The sequence below is a fragment of the Lolium rigidum genome, chromosome 3, assembly GCF_022539505.1.
Source record: "Lolium rigidum isolate FL_2022 chromosome 3, APGP_CSIRO_Lrig_0.1, whole genome shotgun sequence".
Lineage (NCBI taxonomy): Eukaryota > Viridiplantae > Streptophyta > Magnoliopsida > Poales > Poaceae > Lolium > Lolium rigidum.
The window spans coordinates 338517752-338538482 of record NC_061510.1 but is presented as its reverse complement, the minus strand read 5'-3'; the positions used below and the strand labels follow the sequence as shown (position 1 = coordinate 338538482).

Sequence of the window (20731 nt, the reverse complement as noted above, 5' to 3'; positions counted from 1 at the left end):
CAAATAAGGGTTTTGGGCCCACAAGACAGAGAGGGAACGTTGCTCGCACCTTCCCAATACAAGAGGACATGGCCAACGTCAGCAGTGATGTCATGTTACTAATGGAAAAACACCGGCAGAGGTGATGTGAAAAAATGGCGACAAGAAAGAACGGCTGATAATTTTGAGAGCCTTTGATCAAATACAAGTTTTTGATCAAATGCTCGGGGGCTACTTTGGAAAAAAGAAAAATTCGAGTATGACAAAATAGAAATGGCGAGAGCCTATGACCAAATGCAAGCATTTGATCATAGCCTCGGGGGCTACTCCCATCGGGAGCGCTGGTCGCGCACCCGATATATGTGAAAAAGCTCGAGAAGGAATAACAATATAGCGAAAAAAGATATTAATTTGTTGAGCCTACAACCAAGCACAAGTCCTTGATTGTAGCCTTGGGGGCTACTCCCATCGGGAACGCTGTTCGCGTGCCCGATGAAATTGCACAAAAATATAGAGAAAGAAAAAGAAGAAGTGAGTATATTTCGAGTTATACAAAATAACTCTAGATATACTCCCATCGGGAAGGAAAAGTAAGTCATCAAATATGACTCAATAAAATGTGCTATTCCAACAGCCGAAAAGCACTCGACAATATATTCTCAGAGCGCTAAAAGTCGCGAATAATCTCTGAATGCCGCAAAACTTTGCGAAGGTAAGACCCCAGATCCGTTACGAACGGCGTGGCACCGTCTCTGACGGCGGTTTGCTACTTTTTTCTGTATCAACAGATACGAAGAAAAATCCTAACGGACGCGTTAGGTACCCGATAAAATATGACTGGGACTCGGCAGAATGGTAAGACCTTAAGCGGCACCTGTCGAAGTTTACACCAGTATCCCGAGATAATGTCCAGGGACGTGATCTTGAAGTAGCTTTTTGCGGATTGCCACTAGAGCAGTTAACTAGTACCTGATCCGTCAGATGAACTAGCCCCAACTACCATTATCCCTGTACAATATAGTATTTGCGTATCCAAAAGATATGCGATAAACTCGACAAAGATTATTGAATGATTAAAGTTGGAGATTTTTCCTGATTCTTCGATTCAAGCAAAATCTCGGGGGCTACTGACATAGGCATCCCCAATGGGCCTGCCGAAGATGGTACCCGGTTTATTGAAGGCCCACAAGTCGAAGAATACAAAGATTGGAAGCCCAATTAGTGTTAAGGAAAGATAGAGTTGTATTAGGAAATATAGAGACTTGTAATTTCACGGGACGGGTTAGAAACCCTCCCGGACTCTGTAACTTGTGTATGACGAATCCCTCGGCTCCACCTCCTATATAAGGGGGAGTCGAGGGACAAAGATAGGATCGAATCTATTGTCAACATAACCCTAGTTTTACAATCAGCGAGTACTTTTCGGCTGAAACCTTCGAGATCTACTTGCCCTCTACTTCTAACAAAACCCTAGTCTACAATCTGTAGGCATTGACAAGTTAATCCCTTGTCACCTGTCGTGCTTCCTTTGTATCATTTGTCTTCCCATACACTCCCAAGAAGCTTAGCAGGTTCAAGCAAATATTCTTTGTGACATGCATCACGTCGATTGTAGAGCGGACATCTAGGACTTTCCAATATTCTAGCTCCCAAAATATAGATTTCTTCTTCCACATGGGTGCGTGCCCGTCAGCTCCCTGCGGAACTGATTGTCCGCCGAGACCCTTTCCAAAGATGACTTTCAAATCCTTGACCACATCAAATACCTCAGCACCAGTGCGTTCCGCAGGCTTCGGCCGGTGATCTGCCTTGCCGTTGTAATGCTTGCCTTTCTTTCTTACGTTATGATTGTTGGCAAGAAATCGACGATGCCCCAGGTACACGTTCTTCTTACAATTTGGAAAATATACACTTTCAGTCTCATGTAAGCAGTGCGTGTTGATACGTCTCCAACGTATCTATAATTTCTGATGTTCCATGCTTGTTTTATGACGATACCTACATGTTTTGCTCGCACTTTATAATGTTTTTATGCGTTTTCCGGAACTAACCTATTAACAAGATGCACAGTGCCAGTTCAAGTTTTCTGTTGTTTTTGGTTCCAGAAAGGCTGTTCGGGCAATATTCTCGGAATTCGACGAAATGAAGACACAACATCTTATTTTTCCCGGAAGACCCCAGAACACCGAAGGAGAGTCGGAGGCGGGCCAGAGGGCCACCACACCATAAGGTGGCGCGGCCCCAGGCCTGGCCGCGCCAGCCTACGGTGAGGAGGCCCCAGACACCCTCTTGCACCGCCTCTTCGCCTATAAGACCCCTTTCGACCTAAAAACGCGATACCAATTGACGAAACTCCAGAAAGACTCCAGTGGCGCCGCCGCCATCGCGAAACTCTGTTTCGGGGGACAGAATCTCTAGCTGTAAGGGCCCCCGGTAAGTGCCCCCGGAAGCCATCTCCATCAACGCCACCACCTCCATCATGCTTCGTGAGTAGTTCCCCCATGGACTACGGGTTCTAGCTGTAGCTAGTTGGTATTCTCTCCCCCATGTACTTCAATACAATGATCTCATGAGCTGCCTTACATGATTGAGATTCATCTGATGTAATCGGTGTTGTGTTGGGATCCGATGAATTGTTACATTATGATCAGTCTATCTATATAAGTTTGTGATATTATTGTTGCTGCAATCTTGTTGTGTTTAATGCTTGTCACTAGGGCCCGAGTGGCATGATATTAGATTTAAGCTCTATACTTATTGCTTAGATTGTATCTACAAGTTGTTTGCACATGTCTATGTCCGAAACCCGAGGCCCCGTAGTGACAAAGAATCGGGATAACCGGAGGGGAAGGCTTAGGTATGAGGATCACATGTTTTCACGGAGTGTTAATGCTTTGCTCCGGTGCTCTATTAAAAGGAGTACCTTAATTTCCAGTGGATTCCCTAGAGGCCCGGCTGCCACCGGCTGGTAGGACAAAAGATGTTATACAAGTTTCTCATTGCGAGCACGTATGACTATATATGGAAAACATGCCTACATGATTTATAATCTTGATGTTCTTTCTTAATGCTATTTCAATCCTATCAATTGCCCAACTGTTATTTGTTCACCCAACACTTGTTATTGGAGAGTTACCACTAGTGTAGATAGCTGGGAACCCCGGTCCATCTCTTATCATCATATACTCGTTCTATATGTCATTGGAAGTAGTATCAACTATTTTCTGGTGCCATCTCCTCTCGTGTTACTCGCTATCGCTGCTTTTTTATTGTTACTATTGCTCCCATATTACTCGCTGCTTTCACATCACCCCCGTTACTAGCGCTTTTCCGAGTGCAGCTGAATTGACAACTCGATTGTTAAGGCTTATAAGTATTCTTTACATCCCCTTGTGTCGAATCAATAAATTTGGGTTTTACTTCCCTCGAAGACTCGTTGCGATCCCCTATACTTGTGGGTCATCAAGACTATTTTCTGGCGCCGTTGCCGGGGAGGCATAGCTCTACTCATAAGTTCACCTGGGGAGTAAACTCTACCTCTCTCTCTGTTTTTGTTTTATTTTATTTTGTTTTGCTTAGTTTACTTTTGTCTAGTTTATTTATGCTTAGTTTATTTCTGTCTAGTTTTATTTTGCTTAGTTTACTTTTGTCTAGTTTATTTTTGTCTTGTTTTATTTTCCCTATATACCCGAAAATCCATAAAAAATTGAAAAACCTAAAAATTAAAAACTGCTATTATGGGAGAACCTACAACCTATTTGGAGCTTATAGCATTATATAATAATTATAGAGAATCAAGAACGGGAAAAGTTATGAGTGCTGTGATAGAAAAACTAAATACAATTGCTAAAATCTTGCTTAAACGCCATGATATAAACTGTTGCTCTAAACATGATACTAAACATCTTAAATTTCAATGTGGCTTTAGTGAGGAATTTTTAATTAAGAACTATAATTGGAATAGCTATATTCATTTTGGGTTCGAAGAGGTAGAACAATTTGTCTTATTTATGGGAGCCCCTGAGATATAATCATTCATGTCTAAAAATTATGAAACTTGTGCTGTTTGTAAGGACCTTAAAGATTAAGTCTCTTCTATCCTTAATTTTTGCATAGAAAGTTACAGCGATAATCCTTATATCATTGATTATAAAGAGAGACTCATTAATGCACAAGAATGCACTCACAATTTGCAGGAACCAGTGGAAGAAAAAATTGATGAACTTGAAAGCTCATTGGATGAAAAAGAAGAGGAGATTGATGAACAAAAGGAGGAAGAATGGATTAGCTACCCATGCCAACCTTCTAATGAGAGTAACTCTTTATCTCTTACACTATTTGATTGTCCTCCATGCTTACCGAAAGAGGATGAATGTTATGTTCATGTGGATTCTCTTGAAATATTTCCAATGAGTAAAACTTGGGAGAATAATTATGCTACTGTCATTTATGATAATGCATGCTACTTTGATAAATCTTATGATAATGCTTTGTTTGTGCCTGATGTCGAAACGCATGGTACTAAAGTGTTTTGCTTGGCAAATGTTTATGATAAATCTCTAGATGATGGTCCTATGTTACTTGATAAATTAATTGTACTACTAATTAAAATGGGATTGGAGAGTTCTTGACTTTATCTATGAGTCCCAAATCTTTTGAGATTGATCAATCATCTTGTTATATTATTGATAAAAGTTGGTTTGAAAGTTTTAATCCTATTATTTCTAAGCTTGATAAAAATTATGTGTTTGTGAATCATGAAAAGCATGCTTTATGTGATAGCTATATTGTTGAGTTTATTCATGAAGCTACTGAAAACTATTATGAGAGACGAAAATATGGTTGTAGAAATGTTCATGGTACTAAAACACCTCTCTATATGCTGAAACTTTTGAAGTTACTCGTGTTTTATCTTCCTACGCTTGTCACTTTGTTCTTCATGAATTTATTTGTGTACAAGATTCCTATGCATAGGAAGTGGGTTAGACTTAAATGTGTTTTGAACTTACTTTTTGATGCTCTCTTTTGCTTCAACTCTCATCCTTATGTAAGCATCATTAAAATTGCTGAGCCCATCTTAATGGCTATAAAGAAAGCACTTCTTGGGAGATAACCCATGTCTTTATCTTGCTACTGTTTTGTTGTGTCTTGGAAGTTGTTACTACTGTAGCAACCTCTACTTATCTTCATTTTATTGCATTGTTGTGCCAAGTAAAGTCTCTAATAGAAGGTTGATGCTAGATTTGGATTTCTGCGCAGAAACAGATTTCTATCTGTCACGAATTTGAGTAGGTCTCTCTATAGGAAACTCAGAAAAATCTGACAATTTACGTGCGTGATCCTCAGATATGTACGCAACTTTCATTAGTTTTAAGTTTTCTGATTTGAGCAACGGAAGTACCTCTTAAAAATTCGTGTTTACTGGCTGTTCTGTTTTGCGTGATTCTGTCTCTGTTTTTTGCATTGTCTCTTGTGAACTTTAAGTAAGGCTTTCTAGACGTGGAGAGCTGTAGCTAATGTTTTATTGAGTTCTTGCAATGTGTCACTATAGGACCAAAGTGGATTAAAGTTTTTTGAGTACTAACCGCTCTAATGAAGTTTATGAGAAGTTTGGTGTGGCAGAAGTTTTCAAGGGTCAAGAGAGGAGGATGATATATGATCAAGAAGAGTGAAAAGTCTAAGCTTGGGGATGCCCCGTGGTTCATCCTCGCACATTTCAAGAAGTCTCAAGCGTCTAAGCTTGGGGATGCACAAGGCATCCCCTTCTTCATCAACAACTTATCAGGTCACTTCTAGTGAAACTATATTTTTATTCAGTCACATCATATGTGCTTTACTTGGAGCGTCTGTGTTTTTATTTTTGTTTATGTTTGAATAAGATCGGATCCTAGCAATCCTTGTGTGGGAGAGAGACACGCTCCTCTTTTTCATATGAACACTGGTGTTCTTCGTTTTACTTTTAAGGTTCATGACAAAAGTTGGAAGCTATTGCACTTATTGTTATTTGGGTGGAAACAGAAAATGCATCATATTGTCTTGGATAATTTGATACTTGGCAATTGTTTTGAGCTCTCAAGTAGATCATGTTTCTCTTGCATCATGTAGTTTAAACCTATTAGTGTAGAACTACCGTAGAACTTGTTGAAATTGTTTTGCATGATTGGTCTCTCTAAGGTCTAGATATTTTCTGGTAAAAGTGTTTGAGAAAAAAGGAAGACAGTGCAGAGTCTTATAATGCTTGCAATATGTTTTTATGTAAGTTTTGATGTACCGGTTCATACTTGTGTTTGCTTCAAACAACCTTGCTAGCCAAAGCCTTGTACTGAGAGGAAATGCTTCTCGTGCATCCAAAACCTTGAGCCAAAACCTATGCCATGTGTGTCCACCATAACTAGCTACTATGTGGTATTTCTCTGCCATTCCAAGTAAATACTTCATGTGCTACCTTTAAAAAATTCAAAATTTACTATCTCTTGTTTGTGTCAATGTTTTATAGCTCATGAGGAAGTATGTGGTGTTTTATCTTTCAATCTTGTTGGGCAGCTTTCACCAATGGACTAGTGGCTTCATCCGCTTATACAATAATTTTGCAAAAAGAGCTGGCAATGGGGTTTCCCAGCCCCAATTAATCACAAATAGACACTCCTCCATGGTATGTGAAATGTTGGAAGGCACCCGAGGATTCGGTTAGCCATGGCTTGAGAAATCAAAGGTGGGGAGGAGTGTCATCTAAATAAAACTAAAATAAATAGACACTCCTTCATGGTATGTGATTGTTGGAAGGCACTCGAGGATTCGGTTAGCCATGGCTTGTGAAAGCAAAGGTTGGAAGGAGTGTCACCCAAAAATAAAAATAAACTACATCATGGGAGCCGCTCTTTGAAGGTCTGTCTGGCAAGGGGGGTTAGAGTACCCGCTACCATTCGTTGACAACAACAAACACCTCTCAAAACTTTACTTTTATGCTCTCTATATGATTTCAAAACTTGAAGAGCTCTAGCTCATGATTTAATCCCTGCTTCCCTCTGCGAAGGGCCTTTCTTCTACTTTATGTTGAGTCAGTTTACCTACTTCCTTCCATCTTAGAAGCAAACACTTGTGTCAACTGTGCATTGATTCTTACATACTTTCTTATTTGCATTCATCATATTACTTTGTGTTGACAATTATCCATGAGATATGCATGCTGAAAGTTGAAAGCAACTGCTGAAACTTATATCTTCCTTTGTGTTGCTTCGATGCCTTTACTTTGAATTTATTGCTTTATGAGTTAACTTTTATGCAAGACTTTTGATGCTTGTCTTGAAAGTACTATTCATGAAAAGTTTTGCTATATGTTATTTATTTGTTAGCAACTATAGATCATTGCCTTGAGTCACTTCATTCATCTCATATGCTTTACAATAGTATGATCAAGGTTATGTAAGTAGCATGTCACTACAGAAATTATTCTTTTTATCGTTTACCTACTCGAGGGCGAGTAGGAACTAAGCTTAGGGATGCCGATACGTCTCCAACGTATCTATAATTTCTGATGTTCCATGCTTGTTTTATGACAATACCTACATGTTTTGCTCACATTTTATAATGTTTTTATGCGTTTTCCGGAACTAACCTATTAACAAGATGCCACAGTGCCAGTTCCTGTTTTCTGTTGTTTTTGGTTCCAGAAAGGCTGTTCGGGCAATATTCTCAGAATTCGACGAAACGAAGACCCAACATCTTATTTTTCCCGGAAGACCCCAGTACACCGAAGGAGAGTCGGAGGCGGGCCAGAGGGCCACCACACCATAAGGCGGCGCGGCCCCAGGCCTGGCCGCGCCAGCCTATGGTGAGGAGGCCAGGCACCCTCCTGCGCCGCCTCTTCGCCTAAAAACGCGATACCAATTGACGAAACTCCAGAAAGACTCCAGGGGCGCCGCCGCCATCGCGAAACTCCGTTTCGGGGGACAGAATATCTGTTCTGGCACGCCGCCGGGACGGGAAAGTGCCCCCGGAAGCCATCTCCATCAACGCCACCGCCTCCATCATGCTCCGTGAGTAGTTCCCCCATGGACTACGGGTTCTAGCTGTAGCTAGTTGGTATTCTCTCCCCATGTACTTCAATACAATGATCTCATGAGCTGCCTTACATGATTGAGATTCATCTGATGTAATCGGTGTTGTGTTTGTTGGGATCCGATGAATTGTTACATTATGATCAGTCTATCTATATAAGTTTGTGATGTTATTGTTGCTGCAATCTTGTTGTGTTTAATGCTTGTCACTAGGGCCCGAGTGGCATGATCTTAGATTTAAGCTCTATACTTATTGCTTAGATTGTATCTACAAGTTGTTTGCACATGTCTATGTCCGAAACCCGAGGCCCCGAGTGACAAGCAATCGGGATAAGCCGGAGGGGAAGGCTTAGGTATGAGGATCACATGTTTTCACGGAGTGTTAATGCTGTGCTCCGGTGCTCTATTAAAAGGAGTACCTTAATTTCCAGTGGATTCCCTAGAGGCCCGGCTGCCACCGGCTGGTAGGACAAAAAGATGTTATACAAGTTTCTCATTGCGAGCACGTATGACTATATATGGAAACATGCCTACATGATTAATAATCTTGATGTTCTGTCTTAATGCTATTTCAATCCTATCAATTGCCCAACTGTAATTTGTTCACCCAACACTTGTTATTGGAGAGTTACCACTAGTGTAGATAGCTGGGAACCCCGGTCCATCTCTTATCATCATATACTCGTTCTATATGTCATTGGAAGTAGTTTCAACTATTTTCTGGTGCCATCTCCTCTGTGTTACTGCTACTGCTGCTTGGTTACTGTTACTATTGCTCCCATATTACTGCTGCTTTCACATCACCCCTGTTACTAGCGCTTTTCCAGGTGCAGCTGAATTGACAACTCAGTTGTTAAGGCTTATAAGTATTCTTTACCTCCCCTTGTGTCGAATCAATAAATTTGGATTTTACTTCCCTCGAAGAATGTTACGATCCCCTATACTTGTGGGTCATCACGTGCATGCTTTGTATCACTTATTTGTCTGTCCTGAAAGGTTACTAAGAGCAGGCCAATCGTTGATGGTTACGAAAAGCAACGCTCGTAGGTCAAATTCCTCTTCTTTGTGCTCATCCCACACACGTACACCAGGTCTGCCCCACAACTGTAAAAGTTCATCAACTAATGGCCTTAAGTACACATCGATGTCATTGCCGGGTTGCTTCAGATCTTGGATGAGCACTGGCATCATAATGAACTTCCGCTTCATGCACAACCAAGGAGGAAGGTTGTAGATGCATAGAGTCACGGGCCAGGTGCTATGGCTGGAGCTTTGCTCGCCAAAAGGATTCATGCCATCTGTACTTAGACCAAATCTTATGTTCCTTGCCTCAGCTGCAAAATCTTTGAACTCTCTGTCGATCTTTCTTCATTGCGTTCCATCAGCGGCGTGTCTCAACTCCCCGGCCGACTTACGGTCCTCTTTGTGCCATCGCAACAACTTGGCATGCTCTTTGTTCCTGAACAGACGTTTGAACCGTGGTATTATAGGAGCATACCACATCACCTTGGCGGGAACCCTCTTCCTGGGTTTCTCGCCCTCAACATCGCCACTAGTGTCATCGCCTCTGATCTTATAACGCAATGCAGTGCATACCGGGCATTCATTCAAATTCTCGTATTCACCGCGGTAGAGGATGCAGTCGTTAATGCATGCATGTATCTTCAGAACCTCTAAACCTAGAGGGCAGACAACCTTCTTTGCTTCGTACGTACTGGCGGGCAACTCGTTATTCTTGGAAAACATATTCTTCAATATTTTCAGCAAGTTTTCAAATCCTGAGTCAGGTAGACCTTCATGTGCCTTCCATTTCCGCAAATCCAGTGTGCAGCCCAGCTTTTTCAGACCATTTTCGCATCTTGGGTACAACGAATTTTTGTGATCCTCTAACATGCGATCCAAATTCTCCCTCTCCTTTAAGTTTCGCAGCGTCTCCATGCATCAGCAATGGTCCGACCAAGATCATCAGCAGGCTCATCACGTGTCTCTTCTTCACCTTCCCCTTCACCTTCCCCACCTTCAGCATCCTCCATGAAAGTATCACCGAAATGATCAAGATAGTTGTCATCGATGATATCATCCCCTTCTTCATCTTCTTTCATTATGACCCCTCTTTCTCCATGCTTGGTCCAACAATTATAGCTTGGCATGAAACCGTGCCTAAGCAGGTGCAGGTGAACTTCTCTTGAGGAAGAGTAACCCTTCTGATTCTTACAGCCAACACATGGACAGATAACAAAATCCCCCCTGCTTGTTCGCATTAGCCACTACGAGGAAATTTTTCAAACCCGTAGTGAACTCGCCGGAGATTCGGTTACCGTACATCCATTGCCGATTCATCTGCATTATTATTATATAAAGTATATAATTAACCATCATGCATTTATTAAACTAACTAGCTAGCTTGAAATAATAGAAATTAAACAATAAACTACACACATGCATATTTTATCAATGATGATGGGGATACGCCCTAGGGGGGCCCATCACCAAGCTCACTCGCCAGATGAAGAGATCACATGACAGCTCCAGTCGGCGGGCGACTGGGCCAAGCGCCCTGGCGACTGAAGTCAGAAGCGACTCGATCTGCACAAGGCCCATGAAGGAAGCGTAGTGGCCCAAGAGGCCTTATACTTGTAAACCCTAGGTGGTTGCCTATATAAAGCCACCAGGGGCATCTCATCATACATGTAATCTCAGATTAGAGACAATCTCCCTCCCCCGCCTCCGGCGGCTACCACAAAGCAAGTCGCCTAACGCTGGCGACATTATGATCATAGTGATTTATAGCAGGACGTAGCGATCCTCCACCGAGGGGACGTGAACCTGGGTACATCGTGTGCCGACTCGTTTCCGGAATCTCCAACGCCGCCTTGCTCCATATCTCTCATGTGCTACCCCGTAGCATCTGCCGTGGTCATATCCACGACAAATGAGACATGAAAGGTTCAAGTTGCTAACCGCGATCGAGGAGAAAAAATAAATGAGAAAGCTCAAGTGTGGCTCGAACACATTATATCATGTTTCTTTCAATCTCTCGGGCATTTCATCGAACACCTTGTGTGCATAAGAGGAACCAAAATCAAACCCACCACCCACTTGTGAAGATTGTGAAGAGAAGTGGCACCAAATGGCTAAGTGAGTGTGCTGAACGGTATATATAGGGGTGGGGCTTTAGTCGCGGTTGGCCTGGCCAACCGCGACTAAAGGCCTTCGGGCACCTTTAGTCGCGGTTGGCCTGGCCAACCGCGACTAAAGCCCCTCCCGTCGCCCAGCTGGCCACCGAGCGCCCTGGGCACAGGCCTTTGGTCACGGTTCGCCTCCCGAACCGCGACTAAAGACCCCATTAGTCGCGTAGTCGCGGTTTGTATATTTTGGGAACTAATGGATGCGGATGGAAGGCTCTTTTTCTACCAGTGCCGGCTTGCTTCCTCCCCACCCCACCTCCGGCTACGCTTCTCTCCCATATCCGGTCTCCGGAGAAATCCCCTCCTGCCGCGGCGCGCTCGTGCTCGACAGCGCGAGATTCACCAGCCCGGACATGCTTGTGCTGGACATGTTTGGCGTAGCTCGTTGCCATCTTCCTAAACTTTAGGCGGCGAACATTCAGCCTCTGATTACTTGTAGATCGGTACTGCCGCCACCCGCGCCCGTCTCACCGCCCTCCATAGAGACAGCAGCGCTGTAGCGGGATGGAGTCCGAGCATCGGTGCCCGCCGACAAGGATGGCGGGGAAGAGCAGGGAAGGGTACGAGGCGGGGGCAGCCCCAATACCGTGGAGGCGCACAATCATACCGCTTCCGTGAGGCCGCCGATTTGGGTTTCTACGGCTGCTCCACCTTTCCAGGACGAAAGCAAACTGCTCATCAGCTTGGCTTCGAGCTACGCATCAACACTTCAGTTGTTTTAGCACCTCAGATTATCTCACCACACCGTACCATAGTGTGAGACCAGTTGGTTTGGTTTTGTTTGCTATTGCAGGTGAGGAAAAGGTCAAGAATAGAATCTGAACATATACACTTTGCTAGCATTCAGTAGTGAGCACCAATTTATCTCACCAAGCAGCCATACATGTCAATAAAAATTATGAATTATGCTTTGCAAAATATCTAACTTTGGATTTATAACTAGCAAACATTTAGCTGTCGTTGGGTATCTGGTCTGCTTAGGGTAGTACATGGTGGCCAGTGTTCACTAATGAATTATTTAATGATTTATGTGCTGTGTTATAAAGAACATGGAGTAACAAATCTCCGGTATTGTTAAATCTCTTCAGTTCAATGGTTAGTATAGGTGTCGACTTCCTAACGTTGTAGTGTACTGTTGCAACTATGTATATCTTCTCTTCCTCTTTGTGTTTATTATGATTTTGCTAAATTTGATCTACATTGCCATAAAGCACTGCTAGCTTCTCCTTGTTTTGATTTGTTGTTCTTATTTGTCTGTCAGCCATAGAAATCCAAACAGCCCTCCATTTGATGCAGGTCTATTTCCTATCTTTCAAATAATAATTGAGTAAACACAGAGAAAAATCTCACATTTAATATGTTGAATGAAAAGCTATGGTTTAGATTGAATTGAAGAACTGAACAACGCTACTAGGACTAGCGTGTTTAAGTTTATATATTAAGGAGTTTTAAACGGGTTAGGTATGACCTTCATTGACTATGTTACGTCTTTAGCCTCGAGGTAACCATGCGAAGCATATTGCTAATATGTTATTATCTCTTTTCTTAAGTAAATATTTTTTGCTGTTCCGTAGCAATCGTGCGGGCATATTGCTAGTATGAACTAGAGTTGCAATAATCCTTGAACTGTTTCTGATTTATGTTTGTTGTACAACATGAAAAAAAAAACTCCAGCCCACACTAAATGCTAATGAGACGGACCACACTGGAGTTCCCTGTACCTGATACTTGTCCTAGTTGCCATCAGTCACTAGGGCATCATCGGTATGTTGTTGTCCACCACCCTTCCACCGAAGGAGTGATACCGCTACATGGATGCTGAAATAAGCCAACACAGAGATGAAAACTGTAACAAGGTGCACAGACGCCTTCCACTCCCTGCCCGAGCCCGCTGCGTAGGCTCCTAAGAGACCTAGAAAATCCAGTACGATCAACGTGTACATCACCCTGTACACTAGCTTGCTATGCTTCTGGGGCAACCATGCCAGCACTAGCAACAGGAGCATGAGAACAATGGAAGTCAAGAAGGAGGTGGAGTTAAAGTAGAAGAAGGCGTGGTAACGTTGCCTCCTGTTGTCACGCATTACTGGATCGATCTCCCGGGTTGTGCCCGTCGCTGCTGTGCTGCCAAGATCCGCCTGGCGGATCTAGGCCGGCCTGGTAAGTGACACTTGCGACCAGGATCCCGACCGTCATCAGGTATATCCGGTTGGCATCTGGCATATTTTCTTCTGAAGAATATTTATAAACAGTCTGGTCAGCGATCGCCAGTGCCGATGGTTTCGCCGGAAAAATGACGGACCTCCAGGAAAACAGTAGGAGCAGTAGGAGTGCAAAAAGTAACACCACAGCCAGCAACACCAAGGTGTAGATGGATGTTTTCAGATGCTGGGAGGTCCCGGCAACAAAGGCAGCCAGGAGGCTAAAAAAGCTCACCGCCGTGCAGACTGATAGCGCATGAGTTCGCAGGGCTGGCTTATATATGTTGGGGTTCACCAGGAGTATGATGATGGCGATGGACACCATGAAGCTCGTGGAGTTGCAGAAGAAGAAGACTCTATAGCGGCGTGGATAGTTGTAGAGGAGAACCGGATCGCCTGCATGGTGCCCGGAATCATCGTCCTTGAGCAAGAAGCCGCCCGGAGGGGTCAACCCGGCTTGGTAAGTTATGGTCGCTACCAACAGTGCGAACAGGAACAGCTCATAGCCCATCCACTTTCTGGCTGATGCATCATCCTCATACTGTCTCCAGCCATGGATGTCCTTCTGATCCAGCAAGACAACATGCAGAATCACATAGACAAGAGCGGCACCGCCAATGCCCATGGCGTAAACAGTGGTCGTTTCATCCCGGCAGCTCCCGATGCCATATGCGATAACAAGGCTGAGCAGGTTCAGTATCATGGCCTGCTCCAGCGCGCGTTGCTTGAGCAGAGGCTTTATCTGCACCAGGATGATGCAAACCAAGGAGGCCACGAAAGCCACGGAGTTGCAGTAGAAGAAGGCGTTGTACCTCCTGGGGTTGGTCGTTCGCAGAATAGGGTCGCCGGCCTTGTGGCCGTCTCCGTTTTCCTGCCAGAGGCCGCCCGGCGGATCCAATCCTGCCTGGTAGGTGATGGTTAGCGCAAGAGCGGCGAGGAATTGGATATATTTGGAATGTCTCCGCTCCTCTCTCTCTTCTTTCCTGCAAATTCAAGGGAAGCAATGTTTAATTGCAGCTGCTGCGACCGGAAGGCTTGATAATGGATGCAGCGAAGAAAAAATAGGGTCAGTAGTATATTACCAGGGATTTTCAGTTGCCCTTGTTGGTTGGAACAACGTTGGAACATTATCCCTTGCCCACCTTCTTATAACTTCCATGAAAATCGTGACAAGAAAAACCTGGAAAAGGATGTATGCCACAATCGCACCTATCAAGCTGGCAAAAAAGACGGCCTTTTCCCGGCGGCTGCCAGCCAAATACGAGCCAAGGAGGCCAAGCAGCATGACCGTGCTGCCAAAGAATGCAGCTATTCTCTCGCCAATCCTCCCCATCAGCAGGACCAGGACAATCAGCAGTGACGCCACGAACGCCGTGGTGTTGCAGACAAAGAATGCGGTCAGGCGTGCGCCATTGATAATGGCGTCTCCTGGCCGGTGGCCATCCTCGGCGATGTCCCGGAAGCCACCCGGCGTGCTCAGCCCGCCCACGTACGTGACGGTCAGCGCGAACGCAGCAAACTGCATCAGCATCTCGCGGAGAGATTTTTCGGTTACGGATAGCGAGGGAGGGGCCGGAAGGCCCAGCACCCTCTGAATCCCGACATAAGAGAAGACGGCGACCACCAGCACTGAGGTGTAGACGGCTGTGAACGTGCCCTGGAAAGTCCCGGCGGCGTAGGCCCCGACGAGGCTCAACAGGCCCACTAGCATGACCGGCAGTAGCGGGATGACAATGACCTTGAGGTTTTTCTTGCCGCGGACAAACACGATGAGGAGGAGGAGGACGAAGACCATGAGCGAGGAAGCGAAGGCGGTGGCGTTGCAGTAGTAGAACACTACGTACCGCACGTACTGGGTGGACCTGATGATTGGGTCTCCGGGGAGGTGGCCACCGGCGTTGTCCTGCCAGACACCCCCAGGCGTGTTGAACGCCGCGGCGTACGTCACCGTAGCCACCAACATCGCCAGCAGCAGGATGTGCCTTCCTAGTTCTCCCATAGACATCCCATTTTTGCTGTAAGGATTGGTCTGGATGGTGGTACTAGACTCCATTTGCTCTACCTAAAGCCCAAATTCAATTGTTCGATCGGAGAAGATCTGAAGCTCGCTTAGATCTAGTCTTAAGCTCTCTTAGATCTAATCTCGAGCAGGGAAAGCTCAAAACAATTGTTTACGAACCCCTAGACATGTTACCAGCTGTCCTCCGCTGGACTGCAAAAATAGTCCAAAATAATAAGACTTGGTGGGAAGTCTCCTTTGAAATGTACCCATGACATTTTTTCATTTTTTCACCCAGCTCAAGTCGTTAGGTTGCTCATAGTGGGGAGTAACTTATAGCATCTGCAGCCGCGTCTTCCAAGCGTTTCCTAAAGCGATTTGAGAGACGCCGGACACATAATCTCTCCCAGTCGCGTTCTTCAAAGGGCGCTTCGGTTCGGACGTGTTCCAAATATTGTTCGGCTTCTCTAGCCCATCCCATGTGTATAGATGCTCTATCAGAAACGCCGGACACAATTTTTACACTTGCTTTTTTGTTTGGAGGTCACGTTTGGGGGACACGGCTAAGAAAGGGAGCCCCCCAAACGCGGATTCTGTCCAGACGTCCCCCAACGACCAATCCAACGCTTTTGCCGGACATCGTTTGGGGATGCGACTGGAGATGCTTTTTAGACCAGTAACATAACATATGTTACTAATCTAAGTTACTAGTACCTTCATAGTAGTGGGTAGTACGTAGTAACTTAGATGTGGTTTTATGCATTGCGTTACTTATTGTGTTATAGACTCATATTGTCTTGGGATGTGTGATGTTAGTCTCTTTCTTCATTTATTGTTATGCCATGTAACAAAATATTTTGGGATGTGTGATGTTACCACATATGTTACCCCCACTATGTCATACGACCGAGTGCGTCATTTTAAGAAGCTAGCTCCCTGGAGCTATGTTTTCAAACTTTAAATGATTCCAAATCTGAAGATTTGAAAATTTTCTAAAAAAAAATCCCACCAAATACGTTCTATTCTATCCTTGGCAAAAATAATAAAACTGCAGATCTGGGAGTATGAAGATTGCCACTTTTGTCTTCTGTATTTTTTCATTTTTTGGGAAATTCATCATCTCATCCTCTGTACACTAGTGGAAACATGGCCTTTTGCACCGGTTTTTAAAGGCCATATGCACCGGATGGGCAACCGGTGCAAACCATCCGGTGCAAAAGGCCCCCCCCTTTTGCACCGGTTGGCTTACGAACCGGTGCTAAAGGGGTCTCCACGTGGCCGGCTGTGGGGCGCTCGGCGGGGAAGCTTTTGCACCGGTTCGTAATACGAACCGGTGCAAAGGGTTAGGCCGCGGCAGCATTTTAGTGCCCTTCCCTGCCGCGGCAGACTCTGCCGCGGCAGGGAATTGCACTAAAACGCTGCCGCGGCAGAGACTCTGCCCCATTCGAAACACGGTATAATATTAATAATGCAGACAATTCAAATATATATATATATATATAGGAAACCATTATATTACATATATCGATCAAAGTGACACACGTTCATGCATATATATATGTCTACATCAACTTTGATACTGGATGTCGGCCACATAGTGTTCTCCGTCCGGAGCTAAGACTTGCTCAACTAAGAATCCCGCCAGCTCTTCTTGAATTGCTCGTACACGCTCGGTTGCTAGAAGACCGTCCCGCAACCGTTCGATCTAATCATTTGAAAAAGGTACGGTGGTCAATATATATGTGTGTGTATGTGAATGAAACAGAAGGTGATAAAATAAAGCCATGAATGTTGTTTACTTACATCAAGTTGTTCCAAAATGTCCCTCTTATGGTGGGTATTCGGCGGATGAACTCGCAAACGTAATACCCGCATAAATTATTCCCGTCCTCCTGCCTCAAGCACTTTACGAGAACAAAATTCAATCAAAATAATATATATATATATAATCAAGGATGATAATAATGGTATTGAAACTAGAATCATCAAAGAGATGCGCGGCGTAGCCGTATTACTTACCGGTACTTGTTTTATTCGAAGTTCTTTATTCTTTAAACCCGGAGACTTGTTGGTGAACCGTATCCAAGCCTTGAGGAGGATATCAGCCATGTCCCCCCACGCCTCAAGGGGTTTACTCTTCGAGTCCATGACTTCTACTATCCCGGTGTCGGGTTCAATGACTAGCAGGATATAGTGAAACCTGCGGACACACATATAAATGCATAACTCATCAATTACACTTAACACATGGAGTAAGCGAAAAAGATTTAATGTGTGAAGACGAGTAACACTCACGAGAAGTTGTAAGGAAATAGTATTGCCCTTTTGTATGAGTTTTTCCTTAAGACATATACCAAGTTATTCTCTCGTGTCCTTGGGAGAGTTGTGGACAGTATACCCATTCACGGTATATGGGTCAACGAACCCAAGATCATAGATTTGCCCCTTGCGGCATTCGCGGATCTTCATTCTGCATAATACAATGAGAGTATGGTTATATGCATGCAATGGACGAGCCGCGGTAGAGACTTAATTACATAAATAATACTTACAGACAGTAGGCACTCAGCAGAGATTTGTCGAGGGCGTCTTGGTTGAATAACTGAAATAATTCACAAAATTCGATGTTCATCACGTCATTTCGCCCGTAGTGCTCATCTCGTGATTGCCACCATGATCCAGTTCTTACCATCCTTACATTTTTCCATGTACCAATTATGCAGTCTTCGCAGCTTGCGTTGATAGATTAGGCAACTCCTCAGCTCGACAAGAGGTTGCCCGTACTTGTACCGGTATGCTATTTGGACATCATCACCCGTACTTGTAAGGAATTCTGCATCGATGCGGCTTAAGTACTCAGGAATACTCATACCGACCGCATCTGCCTCATCTTTGTATAGTCTTACCATCTCCGGATCAAAGCACGCTGTGACATCGGGATACACTTGGAGCGGGGGGCACGAGTTTTTCTGGTTTCCAAGCTGGGGAACTGGTTTCCCGTCTACCTTACTTTTTCCCACCGATCTCTTGCTGACACATTTGACTTGCGAATAGACCGGTCATAGTTCGATGAAAGACTTGGCTCAGGTTGATGAAGGCTCTTCGAGCAGTTTCAACTTCTTTTCCGGAGATATAGCTGGCTCCGGCTCAAGCTGGGGCTTTTTCAATTTCAACATTTGTTGCTTGTGTTGTTCAGCTACGATCTTGGCATTTTCCTCAATCGTATAGTCATAAGGTCTCTTGGGAGGAACCTTAGGCACTCTTGGGAGGGGCTCTTGTTTGCGTCTCGGTGATCCGTTACGACTCAGCTGTGTCGTAGTGGACCGCCTAATTTTGCTCTTAGACTTGGGCTGCGGCGGCGGAGAAGGCTCACGCGGCGGCGGAGAAGGCTCACGCGGCGGCGGAGAAGGCTCACGCGTCGGCGGGGAAGGCTCACGCGCCGGCGGGGAAGGCTCACGCACTGGAGACGGCTGCATCGGTGGAGAATGCTGCCTCGGTGGAGACCTTGTTGGCGCCTTCCAACCCGGAATCACAATGAATTCTTTTCGCCATAGAACTGTAGTGTTCTTGGCTTCTCCCAGCTCTAGCAAATCCCCTTCACCGGCTGGGTGGTCAAGCCTCGCCGGCCCATACCCATCCATAACTTGATCCACCCCGGCAACGGCGTAGCCGGGTGGAACCGGCTTGAAGTGGTATCTTTGATCGGGTACCGGTGGTAAGACATAGCCGACCGCCGCCTTGAGCGTTAAGTAGCCCATCGTTTGGAAATGTAGCTCACAAGGTGTAGACTCGTGATAAAGTCCACGGGGTAGAGATCAAGATCCATCCGCGGTTCCACAGGGGAGGGAGGAGCCATCTGTGCATCATCACCAGGCAGCTCCGTGGAAGCCACGCTGCTTTTCCGCTGAGATCCCTGGCCGGTAGCATCGAATGCAACTTCTTCTATCTGCGGATTAGGTTGAGGTTGGGTGATCGTGATCGAGCCCGACATTATCATCCTCACTTGCTCCTCTAGCTTAGCAACGCGTTCGTGAACCACATCCTTTTGCCTCCGACGGCTTCTATCGGGATATTTCTTCGTTTCGCAGGAAACCCAATACACCACGGCTTGCCACCTGATGTGGTTCGTGTTCGTCCTGAGTGTTCAGGATTCCCAAGGGCGCGTGTGAGCTGGTCCTTCTCTCTTTCGGGACGGAACTTCCCCTCTTCAACTTCCTTTGAAACATTTCTAAAGGCTTCGATGGGAAGTGGGTTTTCCTTATGTCTTTGTGTATATATGCATAACCCTTGTGCGTCCAACGTGCCCCCATGTGCGTAAAACCAATCCCTTGACCGCTGGTTCCATTTCAGTACCTCTGGCTGGATCCCCTTTTTAATTAGCTCGTTCTCCCATTTCTCCCACTTAGGTCTGCCAGCATTGTAGCCTCCTCGCCCCATGGTATGGAAGTACATCTTATTAGAAGCATTTTTCGTATTGGTGTCAGACCTTTTCTTTGCCTTGTCCGATTTCTTTAACTTCACAAATTCCTCCCAGTGGTCTTTTATCTTCTCATAGGGGCCTTTGAAATCGGAGTCTTCCCTTTCTTGACAAAGAAGCTGTCCAATTTCTTCTTGTAGTCGTTGAACTGTATTGCCATCTTCTTAAGAGCCCACTTCTTAACTCTTCGTTGTACGCTATTCAGCTCGGGATCCTCGTGGTCCGGCCTCGTCATTCTCACTATCGTAGTCGGTTGGCTCCGGAAAGATGAAATTTTTCAGCAGATTCCTAAACATCACACTTTTTAATCTCGTGTCGACATAAGTAACTCCTTCGCCCCCCTTTACGGGTTTCTTCCATTCTTGAGTGGTGATCGGGACGGTGTCCCTAACAACAACTCCACATTGACTTACAAACTTTTTTGCGAACTTCTTGGGAGAAATCGGTTCGCCATCTATCGCGATTTCCGTGATGGTGCACCTTTCATGGTCTTCCATCTTTCTGGCCGCGCCTCGTTTAGTTCCGCCGGTAGAGTTTGTTGATCGGGAGGTCTAAAAGAAGAAACAACGTTAATACATGTATATGCACAAATCTGGAGGCTTGGTTAATTAATATTTATACACCTCGGCGGCGTCGTGAGCTTCTCCCTCGCGAGTCGTCACCTTCTCCCTCACCGGAGCCGTCTCCACGGTTGTCTTGCTCATCTTCCTCACCGGAGGCGTCTCCACGGGTTCGCTCGTCTCCCTCGCCGGATTGGTTTAGGTAAAGAGAGGTGATATCCTCATCATCACGGATAATCTCCTCGACCATGTATTCTTTTTCTAGGTCTC

The 20731-nt window shown here is 45.1% G+C and overlaps 1 pseudogene; it reads right to left on the bottom strand.

Annotated features, from left to right (window-relative positions):
- Positions 1 to 12957: 12957 nt before the first annotated feature.
- On the bottom strand, positions 12958 to 15478 carry LOC124697117 (annotated as a pseudogene).
- Between the last annotated feature and the right edge of the window lie 5253 nt (positions 15479 to 20731).